Here is a 20,840-nt window from a genome sequence, read left to right on the forward strand (position 1 = left end):
TTCATTCATTTGACAGCTTTAGTTATGCATTATAGTTTAAATTCTATAATAATAATAATAATAATAATAATAATAATAATAATAATAATAATAATAATAATAATAATAATAATCATAATCTAGTTATTCAATATGATTTTGTAATGGTCTGTCTGGTCTTCAACCTTCCTAAATTTTCCCACACCACGCCGCTCCTCCGCTCCCTCCACTGGCTTCCAGTAACTGCTAGAATTCACTTCAAAACACTGGTACTTGCGTACCATGCTGCGAATGGATCTGGCCCTTCCTACATCCAGGACATGGTTAAACCGTACACCCCAGCGCGTGCACTACGCTCTGCATCAGCCAAACAGCTCGCTGCACCTGCACTGCGAGGGGGACCCAAGTTCCCATCAGCAAAAACACATGGGTTTGCTATCCTGGCTCCAAAATGGTGGAATGAGCTCCCCATTGACATCAGGATAGCAGAAAGCTTACACACCTTCCGGCGCAGACTGAAAACTCATCTCTTTCGACTCCACCTCGAGCGATAGAACTACTAACAAAGAACTGCTAACAGAGCACTTATATACTAATAAAGGACTGGCTTATCTATAGCCAGTTGAGTAGCACTTGACATACTTTGCTCTATGAAACCTGATGTACTTATATGATTCTGTTTTCTTCAAGGTTGTGTCTTCCTGGTCGAATGTACTTATTGTAAGTTGCTTTGGATAAAAGCGTCAGCTAAATGCAATGTAATGTAATGTAATGTAATAATGGGCCAATCCGGAAGAGGATTTATTTTCTCAGGAAAAAAAAGAAAAAAAATGTTTTCATGTGGACCTAATCCTCTTCCGTATAGGCCAAAATGCAAAGTAAGTACTTTTATTTTTGATTCAAAGTAAATATACTAAGTGTGTTTTGATGCTAATATTTTTTTACACATTTGTGTGTGTGTGTGTGTGTGTGTGTGTGTGTGTGTGTGTGTGTGTGTGTGTGTGTGTGTGTGTGTGTGTGTGTGTGTGTGTGTGTGTGTGTGTGTGTGTGTGTGTGTGTGTGTGTGTGTGTGTGTGTGTGTGTGTGTGTGTGTGTGTGTGTGTGTGTGTGTGTGTGTGTGTGTGTGTGTGTGTGTGTGTGTGTGTGTGTGTGTGTGTGTGTGTTCAACCCCAGCTGTCCTGCCACTCTACAAATCTCTGTGAATTCTGGTCGTTGGGTTGAACTGGCAGAGGAATGCTTTCATGTTGCTGCTTAGGAACTGGAATGGAAGTATTAAAGCAATTCAAAACATGACCCTAATTTATTAAAAGTCATCTGTTTCCTATGAGAGAGTGCTAATTAATGGCCATGGCCGCGGGGAAATGAGAGGCTGCACATATGAGAGGCAGAGAGAAAGGGGGAAATAGAGAAACGTTTTTGTGGGTTGCAGAATTAAAGGACAGCGAGATGCTATGCATTACTTACTATCACATGTTTCAAATTGAAATTACTGGTAATGACAAAAAGGGCTGCGCTCAAAAATCATTTGCACTTTCACAATGTTTTGATTAAGACCAATTTGCTGTATTTGTTTGGCGACTGGAAAGCAGGGTAAACAAAAAAGAGGGTGAGTTTCCTCTGTGTTTACTTTAACATGGAGGGACCAGCATATGTCTGTGTACCACTTATGACAGCAATCTTCTCAATCCCCTGTAATTATTAAAGGAAAAATGTGCACTGTGGTGGTCACAGTTATTCTGGCAATCAGCGAGAAGAAAAAGATGCCGTAGAAAGCCTTGAGGATTCTCAACATATGTCCTGCACCTGGACTCATCCTGTTCAATATAGAAACATAAATCAGAATGCATTGTGCACTTTCTATTTCCTGCTGATCTTTACTTCAGAGTTCAGTTATCCAAATGGGTATGACACAACTCTATCTTGTCTTGCACAAGAAATTGCAGCTACATGGAAGAACATGCAATATCTGGAGTTTTCCCATTAAGGCAACCATCAACCAGTTCTCAGACCATGGCTAGAGGAAGTCTACTTTTCCCTGTACTGTATATAATCTAGATTAAACCCTGATCTGCAGTATAGAGCAACCGGCAGACCAGTGAGCTTCAGGTAGCAAAGAGAAATACTCCAACAGATCCTCCAACACTCACACCCCATCAGCTGCAGACATGCATGTTTGCACAGCTGCTGCTTTCTCAATCTTACTCCAAACAATTTCATACTCTCCCACTACAAGAGAATAACATCACAGAAGCCCCCCGGGTACAGCAGCTTCTGCTCGGTGGTGGAAGACAAGTAATGAAACCCCTGGATGACCACGGCCTGACCGGCCCACCGGACGTCCGCTCTCACGGCTGAACCGGACAGGCTGGTGTTGACAGAGAAATATGAAGACGTGTTCACTGGAAGCACAGTGGCTTTCTCCCAATCCTATAAAAGGCTCAGATTCCCAGAAAAGCACTTAGTCTTGGTTGACTACATGACTGTCATCAGCACTTGATTCCGTACTGCCCACCAGCTCAAGTAATATATCTTATCAGTCTAAATAAAACTCTGCTGACAGACTGATGCACACTCTTGACAGAAATTAAAACCTCGGTGTACACAAGTATATTTGAAGACATTTGAAATAATGTTAGCTCTCCGTCTGTCTTGTCTATGTGGAAGAAAGCAAGAAGAGAGCATGTTTGAGATGCTCTACAGTGCTCTTTTTTTATTTCTGTGTGTGGTGCTTTTCATTTGGTCTTCTTATTGTTCCACTTATTGCAAACATACTACTGTTGCTGCCGCCAGAAATGTAAGACGCACCAGTTCCTGCAAGACAGAGAATCTATGTATGTATCCAAACCTAAAGTAAACTCATAAAAAAACTCCCTCTAATCAAGTCATATAAATAGCGCTGCATGCCATTTAGACGATAGTAACTTGCAAAGTGCATTGAAATCATGAGAACATCAAAATGTTGAATTATTCCAGATCCATCAAAAGAAAAATATGCTTTTGAAATACTATAACGTTGTGAAAAACACACTGGAGATAAATGGGAGTCATCTGTACCTATCAGAAATGATTTGATTCATTTAGGAAACATGTGGAGTTTTGGATCCTTCTCCTTTAAAAAATATAATGCTTAAGATAAGAAATGTTTACATTTGATGTGTCAAACCTACATTTAGGGAGGGTGTGTTTCAACAGAGCTGTCCCAGGCAGGTTTGAGGTCAAGGTGAGATTAGGTTTCCCTCTGAGTCGACACTGTTGATAAGAACTCTAGGATATGTAAACACACTTTGCCTTTGTCTTTCTTACATACTCACACACACTCGCACACACACGCATACGCATACGCACACGCACACGCACACACACACAGAAAGACAGGGATGGATAATCACACTGTTTCATGTTTCAAGGAGCTGTGGAAATGTCATCAAACGTGGTTTATCTTCCCTAGAAGCTGCAGATTGCACTGTTTTCTCAGGGCAAACTGTTTGGTAGTCAGGTGGCTTTACTGAACTTGTTTTTAAGAAACCACGCACTTGAACCCACCCACACCCATCAGCCTGCCCTGCTGTTTCCTCCCCTAACAATACGATTTATTTTTGGACGGTGCCACTGGTCCTATAGTTGGTTCAGAGTTCAGACCCAGGATATTTTTAGTTGGACTCACTCTCAGCTTTATGTTGTATATCCTTCACTATTTTCGGAACTTCTCATGCCTTCCAGGAGCCTGTCTGTTGACTCCTGGTTTGGGTTGGCGTGAGGCACAGAAACACATGTGTTTGAGAAGAAGGCGGCGGCACTGACAAGGAAGGGTGTGGTAATAAATGTCCGAAATGCATGGTAGGCTGGGAGTTAAGTTTAGCCTACTTGATTTGGCAACTACCGGGGAGGCCCAGCAACAAACATACAGAGGGGTGAAGGGAGGAGTGTGATAGGGCGAGCCAGGAATGCCCCTGTGTGAGACACGGAGACACAGGCTTGACATATAATCTGTCATCAACAGGCCAACAGTGCTGTATCACGCTATCGTGTCTCTGTCTCCTAGCTGTTTATAAATGGTACATGTGACTACCTCTACTACTCTACCCCTGTCTAGACACATCAGAGCACAATGTTCCGTGTCTGCAAATGGACACCAAAGCTGTGATTTATTACTGTTTAGTGTAAACACAATAGTATACTATGTGCAACAGAGTGTGCAGAATATAAATGATGGTTTGTATACTATACTGTACACGCATACATTGCCACATGCAGTAGATATATTATTAACAAAAATCTGAAGTATCTAAATTATTGACTGATGGGTTGACAAGAAATGTTGTGCGGATATTGAAATGCTCTGACTTCTTCTAGTGCCACCATGAGGTTGACATTTTTGGTTTTTAGTGAAATGTCTTTTAGGTACCGATACAAATCGTGATCCCTCACAATCTACAAGATGGATGATTTAAACAATCCCCTGACATTTCCTTGGCTTTAAATGCAGCTCAAACATTCATGTAACCCTCATGAACTCATATTCATATATTATATTTGCCAAACTAAAGATGTTCCAATCACCCTTAGCTATACTTTGTGTTGAATACTAATGCTCAAATAAACGGATAATGCTCAACAAAACATTATTTTTGGCTCACTTCACACAACAACCCAGGTTTTTGAAGAGAAAATATATTTGGATATTCCCTACATCCTGTCAACCAAATCACTCCTCCGACAGCTTCCCAGGAAGAGAACGGAGAATGTGAATGAGAAGTTCATTCCTATCATTCCTGCTTGGCGGCTGGGAGTGGATTCACCTCAAGACTTTCAATCAACCTGTTGGGACTCAGATCTTTAATCTGAAGTATTTGTTATCATACAGAACATTTGGCAGCTTTGCAATAAAGAAGACAACAAATCTAAAATGACAGAATGATCACTGTTTCTTTCTGTGTTACACTGATCATATCAGAATTAGAGATGTCCCGATCCGATCACGTGATCGGGGATCGGAGCCGATCACGTGATTTTCAAAAGATCGGAATCGGGAGAAAAAAATCGGGGATCGGGAATTTTTTTTTTTTTTTTTTATAAAATATTTTTATTATTTTATTTAATGTTACAAAACAAAAATGACCATGTTCACGTCTTAAAGTCATCCTGAGGCCTTAGTTTTGGTTTAAAATTACACAACATCATGTATGTGTTGCTTTCTTTGGGCTTGTTTTCATAGACCTGGTTGCTTATTTCTCTCAAATCTGGCAACAGAGTGGGCGCAGTGTCTAATAGTAGCAGCAAGCTAACGAGAGGCTACGTTTAGCTGGTGACTCGGGAGTCGGGACAGAGAACATGTCAGCAGTTTGGAAGTATTATAAAATTGAAAGCGAAGGCAGTGTAACAGCCAGATGCAATGTTTGCAAGGCAGAGGTTCCGCGTGGTGGAAAGAACAGAGCTACGTTCAACACGACCAATCTAATACGCTACCTGAGAAACAAACACCAACAACAACACGACGAATGCACAGCGGCCACTCAGGTAACGGCACTGAAACAACCGACACTTTCAGAGACTTTTAAAAGGAAAGAGAAACTGCCCCAGAACAGTGAAAAGGCCAACACAATAACAGCCAAGATAGCTGAATTCATCGCGTTGGATGACCAGCCGTTATCTGTTACCTTTGTTTTCTCTTAATGCATTGCATACAGATCGGATCGGGAAAAATCGGTATCGGCAGATTGTCAAAATCAAATGATCGGAATCGGATCGGGAGCAAAAAAAGGTGATCGGGACATCCCTAAATATATGCTCTATCAAGAGTTTTTAATCAAATATCTCATTTGAGAGGCACTGCTGGTGATAAAGGTGCCAGTTGTACAACCAAGTGCAAATCATTAGGACTTTACAGCAGCCTAACCCAAGCTCTTGTGGTGAAGTTTGCTAAGAGCCGATGTTTAATAACAACTTGTGTACCAAATTGAAAATATATAAAATCTCAAGTTATAGTGCCAAAAACCATCATGGTTCCCAAAAATGACTGTGTTTGGGTTTGTGGGCTGTCAGTAGTGGTGAGGAGGACTCGAGCTCTCTGGTGAAACACATTCATGCCCAGCATGCATAGCAAGCGGCGGGGGTGTTTATGAAGTGTTCTCTCTTCTCTTTCCAATCTCCCTCTGTCACTCTCGTTTACTGTCTTTCTCTTTCTCCCCCCCCCCCCCCTCCCCTATATCTCACTCACAGCGACGTTCATGGCCTCTGCTTCTCACTTTGTAGGTTGAGTTTGAAACCCAACACTGGCACCAGGAGTCACCTTCCAGGCATGGCTCAAATGCCCACCACCATCCCTGTGTCCTGCAGTCATAAGACCGAGGTGGAACTGGAGGTCAGGATCTCTTGTGACGCTCACGTACCTTTAGAACTTGTTGCAGAACATTGAATGGTGCAGCGCCTCAGGGGCACACGATCAAAGCGCATCTCCATCTGTTTGATCAGCGCTGGGGCCCGATTGCTAGGTGGACTCCAGCGTGACCTCCCATAAACCTGGCCAACCTCCCCCGAGCACTCTGCCCGCTTTCCTACTCCCACTTTAAGGATTCGGTTGCAGTGGAGCCATGCAGTGGATTCCTGTCATACACACTGGGGTAAATTAGGGAAGCAGTGAGTGAGAGAAAAGGAATGGTTGCAATGAATGAGGGATATAGGCTGGAAAATAATAGGTAAATAGGAGAAAATATAGGGATGAGGTGGCAGGGAAGACAGCACACAAAGGACTGGGCCGTGTTTTTCCTGCATGTCGGTGCCTCAGATGGGGAGATTGATGGTTGTTGTGGGTGTGTGTAGGTAAAGTGGTGTTTGCATGTGTGTGGGCAGTGCGTGTTTGCTGACTATGTAATAAGAAGTCAGCAGTACAGAACATGAGCCCTGCTCAGACCACCTACACTGCCTTCAGCCTGTCAAAACGGTGGCCTTTAACAGAGTTATACTCCCACACAGAGTCACATAGAGAACATCTGACCTGCTTCTTCGCTTACCTTAACAATGTGTTAACATCTTGAGTGATACAGTCAGAACGTGGGCATACTTTCTGTTTGCATGACACCAATTTACATTAATCATCAAGACAGAGAAACACAAGAAGAATTATGTGCACTTGAAATGTCAGTAATAATAATTATTCATTGCACAGGAAAATGATACCAATGTTGTTCAAGTTCATTTTATTATTGATTATTTGTACAATCGCTAAAAGATTTTGGAATTTTTGACCACATACGCCCATGAACATAGTGGAGTGTTTAAAAGCTTGATTGATACCAAAGGAGATATAAAGGAAGAGTGAACATGTGACTTCGATTTGTCATATAATTAGAAACACAGCTCCAATCAAAGCTGTCAGACTGTGTCAGCTAGATATGTAAATAAGTAACTGTTTGCTAACACATACGAATAATCAACTTTATATTTCTTTAATGTATTTTGTTTTAAGCTAATTGTGTTGCAGACAGGATGGCAATATCTTTTTGATCAAGTCAAATCAAGTTTATTTATATAGCACATTTATAAACGATTTTTGGTCGAGCCAAAGTGCTGTACATATAATAAAAATAGCCTACAGTAGAGACACTTTACAGCAAATACAACAGCACAGATTGTTCAGAATATCAGTATGAGAAAAACGACACCCTCTATCCTTAGACCCTCACATCGTACAAGGAAAAGCTTCCAGAGAAAAAACCACAGTTTAAAGGGGAAAATGGGAGAAACCTCAGGGAGAGCAACAGAGGAGGGATCCCTCTCCCAGAACGGACAGACGTGCAAGAGATGCCGTGTGTATATCGAAGAGATAATACATTTTACAGCATATAGACCGAATGTTAAGAAATGCATGTGTCTGTAATAAGAAGATGAATCCACGAGGATGTCAGCTACAATCTTGAGGAAGCCATCAGGGAAGCAGCATGGCGAGACCCAAGGCAGGACTGCAGAGACAGGTTCAGCCACGACCCGAACGTCCACGACTCAATCCAGAACTCGGGATAGAGGATCCAAGACACAGGACTACAGCAAGAGGATCAGCCTCGATATAGATATAGATATAGATACAAAACAAGAAAAAAATACAAAACAAGAAAAAAAAAAAAAAAGAAAAAAAAAGATGTGGCTGGGTTAATCGGAACCAGAGAATACACAGACACAGACAGAGAGGGAAAAGGTCATTGGATAAAAGTTATTCTTGATAACCCTCTAGAAAGATCTCATGAACTTCCCCACTCAATCTATCAAGACCCGAGCAGTTCTATTAGAAGTCCAAGGTAAAGGCACAGGCCGGCGCATACCGCTCATGGAATCCCTCACCATATGAACTCTGACCCCTCAAGTGTACAAGTGAAGAGACACCATGTGTCAGCTCCTTTTTAGAATAGTATGTCTTCTCTTCTCAGAGAAACAAGGGTATGAAAAGAATACCCAGAAACAGAGGAAGAGAGGCACAACGTGACTACGTAAATGCACTCTCCTAAATATTAAACGAGTAAGAGGTGAAGAAACACAAAGCCAGAAATTGAAATGAAAAGGCACCATCATCCTACCCCTTAGAATAGGGTGGAAATTATGAAGACCCAAATTATGAAGAGGGGACATGGGATACTAGTGAAGAGGGACAACAGTGAAAAGGCCCAATGTATCCAACGTACTAGCACTCTCCAAAGAGACAGAAAGTCAAAGTATACGCAGAGAGGCACAACGTGACTACGTAAATGCACTCTCCTGTATAAATTAGATCTTAACTGATCTTAAGTTTATCAAACAAATTCAAAACAACTACTCTCTTAACACTCGCATCATAAAAAGCAACCAAAGAACACACAAAGAAGACACATACAGAACTGACAGTTATGAAATACTATTCAGTAGCCAGCATACCTGCTATATGTATGCTCCCCAAAACCTGTACCCTCTGCGAACCTTCTGCCAGTAAAGGTGACACACACTGTCACAACATCAGGTGGCACTCAGTCACATACTTGCAGCCACTAAGCTTGCACACATTAAATTCTTCCGTGTAACCGAACGCCTTGGGCAGCCACTCAGGAGCCAGCCTCCGTGTACCCGCAGGGAGTTATAAAATAGCACGCAAAAGGGCGCTCCTTCTCTTTTCCCCCAACTCTTTCCTGGCTTCAGTTCTCATAGAAATAACTGACCTGATATGTGTCATGTATTATATTGTGAGTAAGTTGGTATAACTGGATCGGGACACTTCCTGCATACTGTAGGCTAGGCTTGGTTACACTCATTGACTCATTAATGAGATTATTATACTGCTCAGTATCTTGCATTGTCCTATTGTATTTTTTTTAATTGTGGAAAATCTCTCCAATGTGTCATTCACCATGAGTAAAACAAGGCCTTTGCTTCTTTTCAGCACACTTGTTGAATCTGCCTTTGAGGTTGATTAATGTTGTCCAACATTTTTTTTAATGTAGTGCGTGCATCGAGCCGTAAACCCAAACTGACATATTATCATCTTATCATATGAACTTATTTTATATACAGGTGATATGGCAATATAAATATTATTTAGCAATTTGCATTATTACTATTATTCTACTCTGTTTGTACTAAACCTGCACTTTGGTGAAGGGCAGAAGAAGTACAATAAAATTGTCAAATGAGAACTGTGAGGGAAAGTTTAGGGTCATAATATGAAGCAAAACAAACTGAAATGCTCTGTAAAGTGGAGGGAAACTGCAGTCATTATGTGTGTGTTTATCAATAATAACAAATCCCTTTACATATCGTCATGTAATCCAAATAATGATTGTGGCAAACCCACTTATTTTGTGTCTGCTTTGGTCAGTGGAGACTAACAAACTATTAGTTAATAAACCTGTTGCATATTGATCTTGGACGTGTTGTTGCAGAACTTGTTTGTAGTCTGAATTGACATCATACATTGTCCTTATATCTTGTTATATTGATACCAAGTTTCCTTTAAAAAACACATTAACACCCATTAATTCTGTTTGTGTGTCAGCAGTTCACTCAGAATATTAAAGTTAATATTAAATGTCAACTATGAATAATTCCCTGACTGGGGTTTTTGTCTACAAAATACTGTTTTAAAAAACCAGCCTGTCCTCCTACAAAAAACGACTATCTAGGCCGATTGTTCATGCCCTTATTACGATCCAGGGACACGTTTTAAAGTGTATGTTGTTTCTTACACGACCACTAGAGGTGCTCTAGTGGTCGTGTAAGAAACAACATGCTCCCGGACCGTTCATTGCAAACGCTCCGGAGGGACATTTATTCCAACCCAGTCTCACGGCATTTCGTGTTCACCAACACGATTTTTTATCTATTGATTCGTGTTCACCAACACGATTTGCCCCTTTTTTTCGTGTTGCACAGCACGATTTTAAAAGCAATGTATTTCTACTGCCTGCAGCACGTCTTTTTCTCCGGTCGGTTCGTGGGAGACCGGAAGCTGTGTGGTTCATAAAAACATGTTCTTACTCAATATCAAGCCACAATTATTGATTTTATTTTAAATCGTATAATTTCGGACTTTTGTTGCCATCTGTGAGGAAAATAAATGGGGCTCAGACAATAAATGGGGCTCAGAGCCTCAGAATACGGAAATCTGTATTTTTAAATATTTTTTTCCTTCTAATTCGTTATTCTTTTCAAAATAACACACTGTTATTTACTCACCAATAACACACAATTATCCTTGCTTTTATTTATTGGTTTAATTCCATAATCTAGGGCTTTTTTTAACTGAATTTCAAAATAAAAATAACCGGAAACGGACGTAGGCCTATAAGGGACATTTCGAGCATCATTGCGATTGTCAACATTTATGAGTTTAGGATGGCCGAAGACACTACACTACCCATAATCCCCAGCTATCGTTTAGGACTACAGTCCCGTAAGGTTACAGAGCGTCAACCAGCTGTGTGAAATGGAACGAAACCACGCCAGACTATCCAAAACTGGAATCGAACGCCCCCCCAGAACTACACATGCTGGCTATTGTGTTTCGCAAAATGTTCTATGGGACATCTCTACTGAACGTTTTCGTTTTTCCCACAATTAGAAGTTGCCAGTATTAAACACATTGGTGTTATCAAATGTAAAACATATAATTAATAAATGGGTGAAAATCGCTTGTGTCCATAATGCGCAGCATTAAAATATACCCACATGACAGCTCATTGTTACTTTGTAATTCTACTCCACGACAATTCAGAGGTTAATCTGGTATTTTTACTCCACTGCATTTATTTGAGTTACTTTGCAGATTCTGATTAATTATGTGAAATATAAACAACCCTTAAATCAGACTTTAGTTACACGTGACCTGAGTAAAATTCAGGTAAGGTGATGGTCAAGTGCCAACAATCAGGAGAGATATTTGATAGTTGGTGCTTGAGAAGACTAAACATGTATCTGCAATTGACATGAATGGAAACGAGTAATAAAGTATATTCATTACTCGTTATTCTCTACTAATAGTTAATTAAAGACTGTATATTATGGCTATTTTGCACATCCCTTTCAAGATTTCAAGATTTTAAAGGTTTATTGACATATCATATACACAACTACGGTGTAGTTATGCAATGAATGAAACACTTGGGTCGCAGGTTCCTCAACAGTGCATTACAAGACATCTATCAATATGTGTGTACCTCCACCATTAAACATATTCATATTCTGCACATTTCTTATTCTATCTACATACATAAGAGTATAATTCATATGTATAATATCAGTTAAAATAAGTGCTTCAACATAGTTAACATTGCAGGAAAGCAATATATTAGACGTTAAGTACTTTGTCAGGCTTAATATTTATCTGTAGATAGATACCCCCAGAGCTCTTGTTTAAAAGAAGACCTTAATCTGTTATTTAATGTTTAAATAAAGGTTAATTCGTTTTTCTGTTTTGCACCTCCTCCTATTAATATCTTTGTACATCCTGCACTAAACTGTTTTATTGTAGAGATCACTTATAGTATCTTCTTGATTTTTTATATTCTATATTTCTATCACAGATCTTCTACTTTCTCCCTATAAAAGTATGTACTCTTCATATTTTTATTCAAATAATATTTGATGAAAAAAATATTAAGAGTACATTATTGTTTTTATGTGTTATATTATAACACATAAAAACAATAATTCAATAACGTGCTTTAACCACTAGGCGGTGCACACAAGGTACACAGCCATAATAACTTTGTATTATTAGTGTAGGACACGTTTTATTCATGCTTTCACATAATTTTACAGCATATTGCTATACTATTTCAGACTCAGTATTTACATTCTTACATTCAAAGAAAATCAGTAATATCTTTAAAAACTACAGTCCTTTTATATCAGCTGTGCACCTTTATGGTGTAAATATAACCTATCTGTGAATTAGATCAAATGTAAAAGTCAGCCGAATTAGTGTTGATACTGCAAGGAGACGTATTGTGTGAAGAGAAATTGAAGATGTTGTTTAATTGTTGAATATATTTATGATCCACGTCAAGTATTCAGTTTCGGCGGCATTTTCTCAGTTTTTCCAAAGGTCTTCTCATCAGGGCTCTATAAATACAGAACTACGGCAGATCTGTAATATACAATGCAGCCGAACCGTGTATTACAATGCCGTTATGTGATGACTTTCAAAGAGAAAAGCAAGAACACTCGGAATTAAGTATTATTTTATTACACCAAATCCCAGCATGCATTGCAGCTAAAACATCCAATAAGCGAGCTTAAAACCATAGCTGAAGATCTTGGGTAATCGCTCGAAACGCCTACGTCTGTTTCCGGTTATTTTTATTTTGAAATTCAGTTCCTGACGGACGCCAAAAAAGCCCGAGATTATGGAATTAAACCAATAAATAAAAGCAAGGATAATTGAGTGTTATTGGTGAGTAAATAACAGTGTGTTATTTTGAAAAGAATAACAAATTAGAAGGAAAAAAAGATTTGAAAAATACAGATTTCAGTATCCTGAGGCTCTGAGCCCCATTTATTTTCCTCACAGACGGCAACAAAAGTCCGAAATTATACGATTTCAAATAAAAGCAATAACTGTGGCTTGATATTGAGTAAGAACATGTTTTTATGAACCACACAGCTTCCGGTCTTCCTCGACCCGACCGGAGAAAAAGACGTGCTGCAGGCAGTAGAAATACATTGCTTTTAAAATCGTGCTGTGCAACACGAAAAAAAGGGGCAAATCGTGTTGGTGAACACGAATCAATAGATTAAAAATCGTGTTGGTGAACACGAAATGCCGTGAGACTGGGTTGTTTATTCACAAATAACCCTCTCTGTAAAATCCTAAATTGTTTGGCCATTAAAACGCTTTTTGATTCGATTTCTGACGAGAAGTGTATATTGTACTTTTACAATCCTCGTCCAGTCGATATGTAGGATCTATAGTTTGATAGATATTACGAAGATGATTTGAGGTATGTGGCAGCCTCCACGTAAAATTACGGGTTGAAGACATTATTTCCGGTCTCGACGTTTTCATAATAAAACCAATGATCAAATTATTTAACAGTGATATCTGCAGTACTCATCAACTAAAAAACATCAGTCTACCCTTGTTAATTATACGACATTTATTGGTTTAAATTGTGTACAATGCTTTTGTGTTTTTCCCATAGGTTTTTCTCTTTCGATTCTGAGACACCTTTCTTTTTTCATAGGTTTTGATAGGCTAAAACATCGATTGTTTTAGCCGCAATGCATGTCGGGAAATGGTGTTTGCTAACGTTGACCATCTGTAACGTTAGCATTCAACGGGAGCACTAGAGGGCGAACACTTTAAAACGTAATTATAGGACGTATTAAGTGCTTGAACAAACAACATATTTGGTCGTAATAAGGGCCTGAACAATCGGCCCATTTGGTTGTTTGAGTTGGAGGACTTGTTGTAAAAAACATGTATAAACGGGAAAGCACATTTGTGTGTTCAGACAGAGAAAAAGGGGTAAAGAGATGTGGGGGAGAAGAGAGAGAGGTCTGCAGCTCGGCCTGCTGTCCCCTGTGGATAGAGTGTCGAGGTGTTGAAATGGCCCATTGAGCCAGAATGTCGGCTCTACACAGCAGATAGGACGGAGCAGCGATCTGTCCACAGCTTACAGTCACCGCACCACTCTCCACTGCCTCCCACCCACCGCCACCGACACTTCAGGGCCAGAGGAAACCTTCCCACTGCTCACACATAATGCATACACTTCTGGTGCGGAGAAGGAAGCAGCCAAGTGCATACATGTCAGTCTACAAGTAAATCTGCATCCAACTGAGTATGTTTTGTTTTTTTCGGAAAATGAACCCAAGTCCACTTTGCCCACATTTTGACACACAAAATCCATTGCCATTGTGAAGCTTTCAAAGGAATCTGTTTCTCTGAAATGCCACGTGCTTAACAGAAAAGTCATGGAAAGCCTTCACAAGGCCAACATTGTTCCTTGGGCCTGTTAAAATGCACATTGAGTCGTTGTTAAAGGGGGAAAAAACTAATGTGGCACTGTGGGTGAGAATTCAGGCCACTGGCTGATAGGACCTTTAGAAATGGGTGAACAAAAAATATCCCATTTCCTTTATGAGATGTGAAATTGGCATTCAAAAACACATTGACATTCAAAAAGATAATCAAATGTTCAGATAACATTACCAATGTCAAAGCAAAAACTTAAACTAAAAGTGATTTAAAGAAAGAACCCAAAGCCGTAGGCAAGGCAATTTTATTTATATAGCACTTTTCAGCAAGTGGCGATTCAAAGTGCTTTACAGATTAAAAGCAAAAGACATTTAAGAACAAATACAGCATAAATACATTATTAAAAAGGCATTTAAAAACAGGCATAATAAGCAAAGGTAATGAAATAAAATAAATAAATAAACACAGCAGGTACAGAATACATGACTGAAAAGGCATACTGTAGTGTGAGTATGGGCAGCTCAATTAAAAGCAGCGGCAAATAGGTGCGTTTTTAGTCGGGATTTAAAAATAGGAAGTGTTTCGGCGGACGTGCATGATTTAGGCAGTTTGTTCCAAATTGTTGGGGCATAATAACTAAAAGCTGCTATTCTAAAGAAATAACCCAAAGCTGTAGGAGGTAATTCAACAACAATATGAGGAGCTGAAATAATTGATGTTACACAACTTAACACACAGAGTTGTGCAAGAAACTAAACTGCGCAGGGGAAAGAATACAAATCCATATTTAAATGGTCTAATAAGATCGACTCCTCACACATTTGTAACATATTTTCAGGGGGTCCAGAGATGACTGACTGGTCTCATGCCACCACAGATGTTAAATGGGTTAAATGAGTGCATGAATGATGAAGTTCTGGTTTAAGGTGTCTGCAATGCTACAGTACACCGTCAGGTCTAATGAGCAGAGAAACAGGGTTGTGTTCGACACGCTCTGTCGATGATGGAGCTCCCCACTAAACCCCAGCTAATTAAAAGCCACCACGGTGTTGCAGGAAAGAGCCAAAATAGCCTCCAGACACAACTGTTGGAAGGAGTCAAACATGCCTCCTCTGGTTTTCAGTCAATTATGGAAAGACATTCTGTGTTAAGCAATAGGAGAAAAAGTATGTGTTTCTAAGTTGCAGCAATAATGAAACCCATGGGAAAGTGCATGTTTTCACATTTGGTGCCGTGATTAATTTACCACTAACACATTATTTAAAGCTGCTCTTAATATGTGTATAGCAAACAATATAGAACATGCAGTCAGAGTTATATATCTTTTTTATTTTATGATAAGAACATATCTCTGATTGATTCTTTTGTTCTGCATTTTGTACCCTTAGTATTCTCCTACACATTGATTTGTTCCCTGATGAAGAGAATAATGACCTTTTTGAGGCTTTCAGCTCATATTTTTGGCAGACAAAGTTAGCGACTATTTGTTGTGAATAGTAAAGTGTACTAGCTAAAACAGAGAAAACTAATTATTCACCAACATGACTGCGTGTCTGCTGGATGTGTAAATAAGCAACTGTTTGCTAAATGTTTCGCGGACCAACTTCATAAAGGGATAATGTATCAATTTTGCGTTTAAATGTTGTTGCTAGTTGGACATTAAAACAATTAAAGTAAGGAAAACGTTTTGAATCTTCGCATTGTGATACTGGGTTAACTGCTCATCTAAAATCAGGTAGGTAAAGGGAGGAGGGGGGGCTGACAGATCATTGTATTTTTTCACTCAGTGTTGAGTCAGTTTAAGCTCAACTGGTTCAGTTGAGGCAACAGGGAGACTTCTGCTCCTCTGTTTAAGTAAATGTTGCCAATGTTTCAGAAAGGCGATAACATTTCTTTCCATGCTGCTGCGGGTCGGTGGAGGCAGACCCCCGGGGTCTTGGCAGAGTTCACCTCCATCCAGTGCATGGCAGAGCAAACACAGGAACCACATCAAAGCATGTGAGCCAGGCCACAGTGCCCCTGTGTACCGGTTTGTTATTCCCCTCCAAAGGTTAATTACAGTGGCTTCAAAAGGCCTGCTGGCCATCTGCAAGGAATTTGGAAGTTGAAGTCTGAAATTCCTGTCAGGCCAAACTAAAAAATAAACACACCAATCAATCAGTGCGCTGCTAAATTACACTCCCCTCTATTGTGGTTTGTGGGGGGTAATGGCAAGTTAATGTCTTACTTGGAAAAATAGCTTTGGAGGAGGTTCACAGGAAAAGGTCATGTGAGGGCATATTACTGTATTTAAAAACATGCCCAAGCTGAATTAATATGATATTAAATCAAATCAAAATCAAATCAAAAGTTTTATTTATATAGCACATTTATAAACGATTTTTGGTCGAGTCAAAGTGCTGTACATATAATAAAAATAGCCTACAGTAGAGACACTTTACAGCAAATACAACAGCACAGATTGTTCAGAATATCAGTATGAGAAAAACGACACCCTCTGTCCTTAGACCCTCACATCGTACAAGGAAAAACTTCCAGAGAAAACCCACAGTTTAAGGGGAACATGGGAGAAACCTCAGGGAGAGCAACAGAGGAGGGATCCCTCTCCCAGGACGGACAGACGTGCAATAGATGCCGTGTGTAAACATATTTGTTATGACGAAAATGTCTCATTACATTACATTTAATTTAGCTTTAATCAAAAGTGACTTACAATAATGGAATCAACCATGAAGATACAAATTTAAAATAGAAAAATCCTAACCCTATCCCCAATCCATGTACATTAGCTTTCAATAAGCCAAACAATTTTAAGTGCTTCTGCATTGGCTTCAAATAAACCAAACCTTTTTAAGAGCTACATACATAAATGAGATTTCTTTCTTTTTTTTGGTGCAAACGAAACAGGTAGGTTTTCAGTCTCCATCAGGAATTTGTATTACATATAGGAGGAGCAAATGTTTGTTTCAGGAACGATTACAAAGTGAAGAGACAACGGAAATAGAATAACAGGAAAAGACAAAGTAAGTTATTTAGGAATGCCATTACACCCCAGTGTTGATTTCTACCTCAAGTTGTCCCATAACTCTACGAGTGGCGACAGTGCGTTTCAAGGCCTGTTGGTGACCCTGCAGCTCTCATTAGTGCTGTAAATAGTCAGCTATTTGTGTTAGTGCAACTACATCCTGGGCTTTTTATGACTGTTTACCATGGAGGGAATCTTGCAGATAGACGTACGCACTATAAGGTGTCACAAATAATTGATACCCACTGGCAAAGCTGGGTCAAACAGTACCTCAAATAAGCATTTGTTTCTCCACCTCAGAAAAGCACATGAGTGATATTATATCAGCACATTTAAAATAGAGTAATGTCAATCATGGGAGCACACACAACATACATTTAAAATATAAACCTCAGTTATTATCTAAACTGTCTAACTGACTCTGACAGTAGGCATAAACAAGTCCTGTAGTAAACTAGAATAAATATATGCGAATGCTGCTTGTACTCATAGGTCTGTTTGCGACCAGTCAACTTCCCCAAACCTGCAAACCACTTCTGTTTATTCTAACATAGCACAGAGGGCTGAAAGAGAAGCATTAACTAGTTATAGTACCGCAGTACCCCCTGGTCTGTATTTATTATTCCAATATGGAGAACAGGCATGTCTAATTGCAATTGCTTCAACAGGTATATGTGTGTGTGTGGGGGGGGGGGGGAGTGTTTTTTCCCCTGTCTTGGGCTGTGAGTACACAGACTCGATTGAGGAGTGGGTCCCTCGCAGAGCTGCACAGCCAGGCTCACATGGCTTTAATGCTTCCTGCTTGTTGTTTTTTACGTGTCTACATTAAGTGGAACCACATGCTACCAATGGGCTTCTACATATGTTGAGAAAATATTTGGCCTTGAAAAATGCTGGCCTCATTTACTTCCCAACAAGTCCTCCAACTCATACGACCAAATGGGTCGATTGTTTAAGCCCTTATTACGACCAAATATGTTGTTTGTTCAAGCGCTTAATACGACCTATAATTACGTTTTAAAATTGTCGGCCTCTAATGCTCCCGTTCAATGCAAACGTTACAGAGGGTTGTTTATTCACAAATAACCCTCTCTGTAAAATCCTAAATTGTAGGATAGTTTGGCCATTAAAACGCTTTATGATTAGATTTATAGCGAGAAGTATATATTGTACTTTTAGAATCCACGCCCAGTCGATATGTAGGATCTATAGTTTGATAGATATTACGAAGATGATTTGAGGTTTCGTCAGGACAACGTGTATATGCGGCAAGCTTCCATGTAAAGTTACGGGCTTCCATGTAAAGTTACGGGTTGGTAACAGTATTTCCGGTCTCGCCGTTTTCATAATAAAACCAATGATCAAATGATTTAACAGTGATATCTGCACTACTCATCCACTAAAAAACATCAGTTTATCCTAGTTAATTATACGACATTAATTGGTTTAAATTCTGTACAATGCTTTTGTGTTTTTCCCATAGGTTTTTCTCTTTCGATTCTGAGAGACACATTTCTGTTTTCAGAGGTTTTGATAGGCTAAAATCACGTCGCAATGCACGTCGGGATATGGTGTTTATGTGATATGAAATCGGAAAACATTAAAAAAATAATAATAATACTTTATTCCGAGTATTCTTGCTTTTCTCTTTGAAAGTCGTCACATAACGGCATTGCAATACACGGTTCGGCTGCATTAAATATTACATATCTGCCCTAGATATGTATTTATAGAGCCCTGGTCAGAAGACCTTTTGACAAACTGGAAGAGATGCCGCCAAAGCTGAATACGTGACGTGGACCATAAATATATCAACAATTAAACAACATCTTCCATTTCTTTTCACACAATACGTCTCCTTGCAGTATCAACACTAATTCGGCTGACTTTTATATTTGATCCAATTAGTAGATAGTCTGTATTTACACCATAACGGTGCACAGCTGATAGAAAGGGACTTTTTTGTAGTTTTTAAAGATATTACTGATTTTCTGAACTACCTTTCCAACTCCTCATGCAGTTGACTGTTACAGGTCTATACAAGTTCATGGTACAATGCATAAGCTTCACATCGAGAGACTGAAACTGTATTTTCCTTTAACGTTCTGTTTTAATTTCACAATAAAGTTTATAGTCATATTATGTACGATATTATTATGTTTTATTAACTAGACCACTGGTCTAAACCGCACCTCCTAGTGGTTAAAGCACGTTATTGAATTTAGTTGTAGAATAAGTTATATTTGATGAAAACATTTAAATATTAAGAGTAGCCTACATACAAAATAGGGGTCAATGATAGAAATATAGAATGGAAAATATCAAGAAGATACTGTAGTGATCTCTACAATAAAACAGTTTAGTGCAGGACGTCCAAAGATATTAACAGGAGGATGTGCAAAACAGACAAACTGATAAGGCTGAATTTTACTCAGGTGTAACTAAAGTCTGATTTAAGGGTTGTTTATATTTCACATCATTAATCAGAATCTGCAAAGTAACAAAAATAAATGTAGTAGAGTAAAAATACCAGGTTAACCTCTGAATTGTAGTGGAGTAGAACAAAGTAGTACATGCTGCTGTAACAAAAACATTTCCCAACTTGGGATCAATAAAGTATCTTAACTTAAGATGATCGATGGCTACTGCCATATTTGCTAAATGTGCATCTGAACCTTGACAAGTGCATGTTTCAGGCTTATCAATTAACAACAGGAGGGGTCACAGACATAAAACCAGCTGTTAAATAAAGCTCTTCTGACCTTAGCTGTCATGTGGTATTAATGCTGCCCATTATGGACACAAGCAATTTTCACCCATGTATTAATTATATATTTTAATACACCAATGTGTTTCGTGTCCCCTAAACCTCCAGGGATGTATACAGTTTAATACTGGCAACTTCTAATTGTGGGAAATACGAAAACGTCTTTTAAAACTACATTTCCCAGTAGAGACGTGCCATAGAACATGTTGCGAAACACACAATAGGCAGCAAGTGTAATTCTGGGGGGGAGGGCCGGGCTGGACCCGTCCAAGTCCAGTTTTGGATAGTCTGGCGTGGTTCCATTCCATTTCAAAGAGCTGTTTGACAGCGTAACCTTGTCGCACTGCCACTCCAATATCCAATCACAGAGCTTGAGGGCTAATCACGGGGTTTGTAAAGCAAGGCGGATGTTGTAGTCCCAAACGATAGCTGGGGATTCTGGGTAGTGTAGTGTCTTCGGAAACTCTGTATTGTCTAAACTCCGAAAAAACTATTTGTTTCTCCGAATCGAAGGTTAAAAACACAAAAGCATTGTACACAATTTAAACCAATCAATATTGTGTAATTAACAAGGATAAACTGATGTTTTTTAGTGGATGAGTAATGGAGATATCACTGTGTAATCATTTGAC

The sequence above is a fragment of the Pseudochaenichthys georgianus genome, unplaced genomic scaffold (genome assembly GCF_902827115.2).
Source record: "Pseudochaenichthys georgianus unplaced genomic scaffold, fPseGeo1.2 scaffold_420_arrow_ctg1, whole genome shotgun sequence".
Lineage (NCBI taxonomy): Eukaryota > Metazoa > Chordata > Actinopteri > Perciformes > Channichthyidae > Pseudochaenichthys > Pseudochaenichthys georgianus.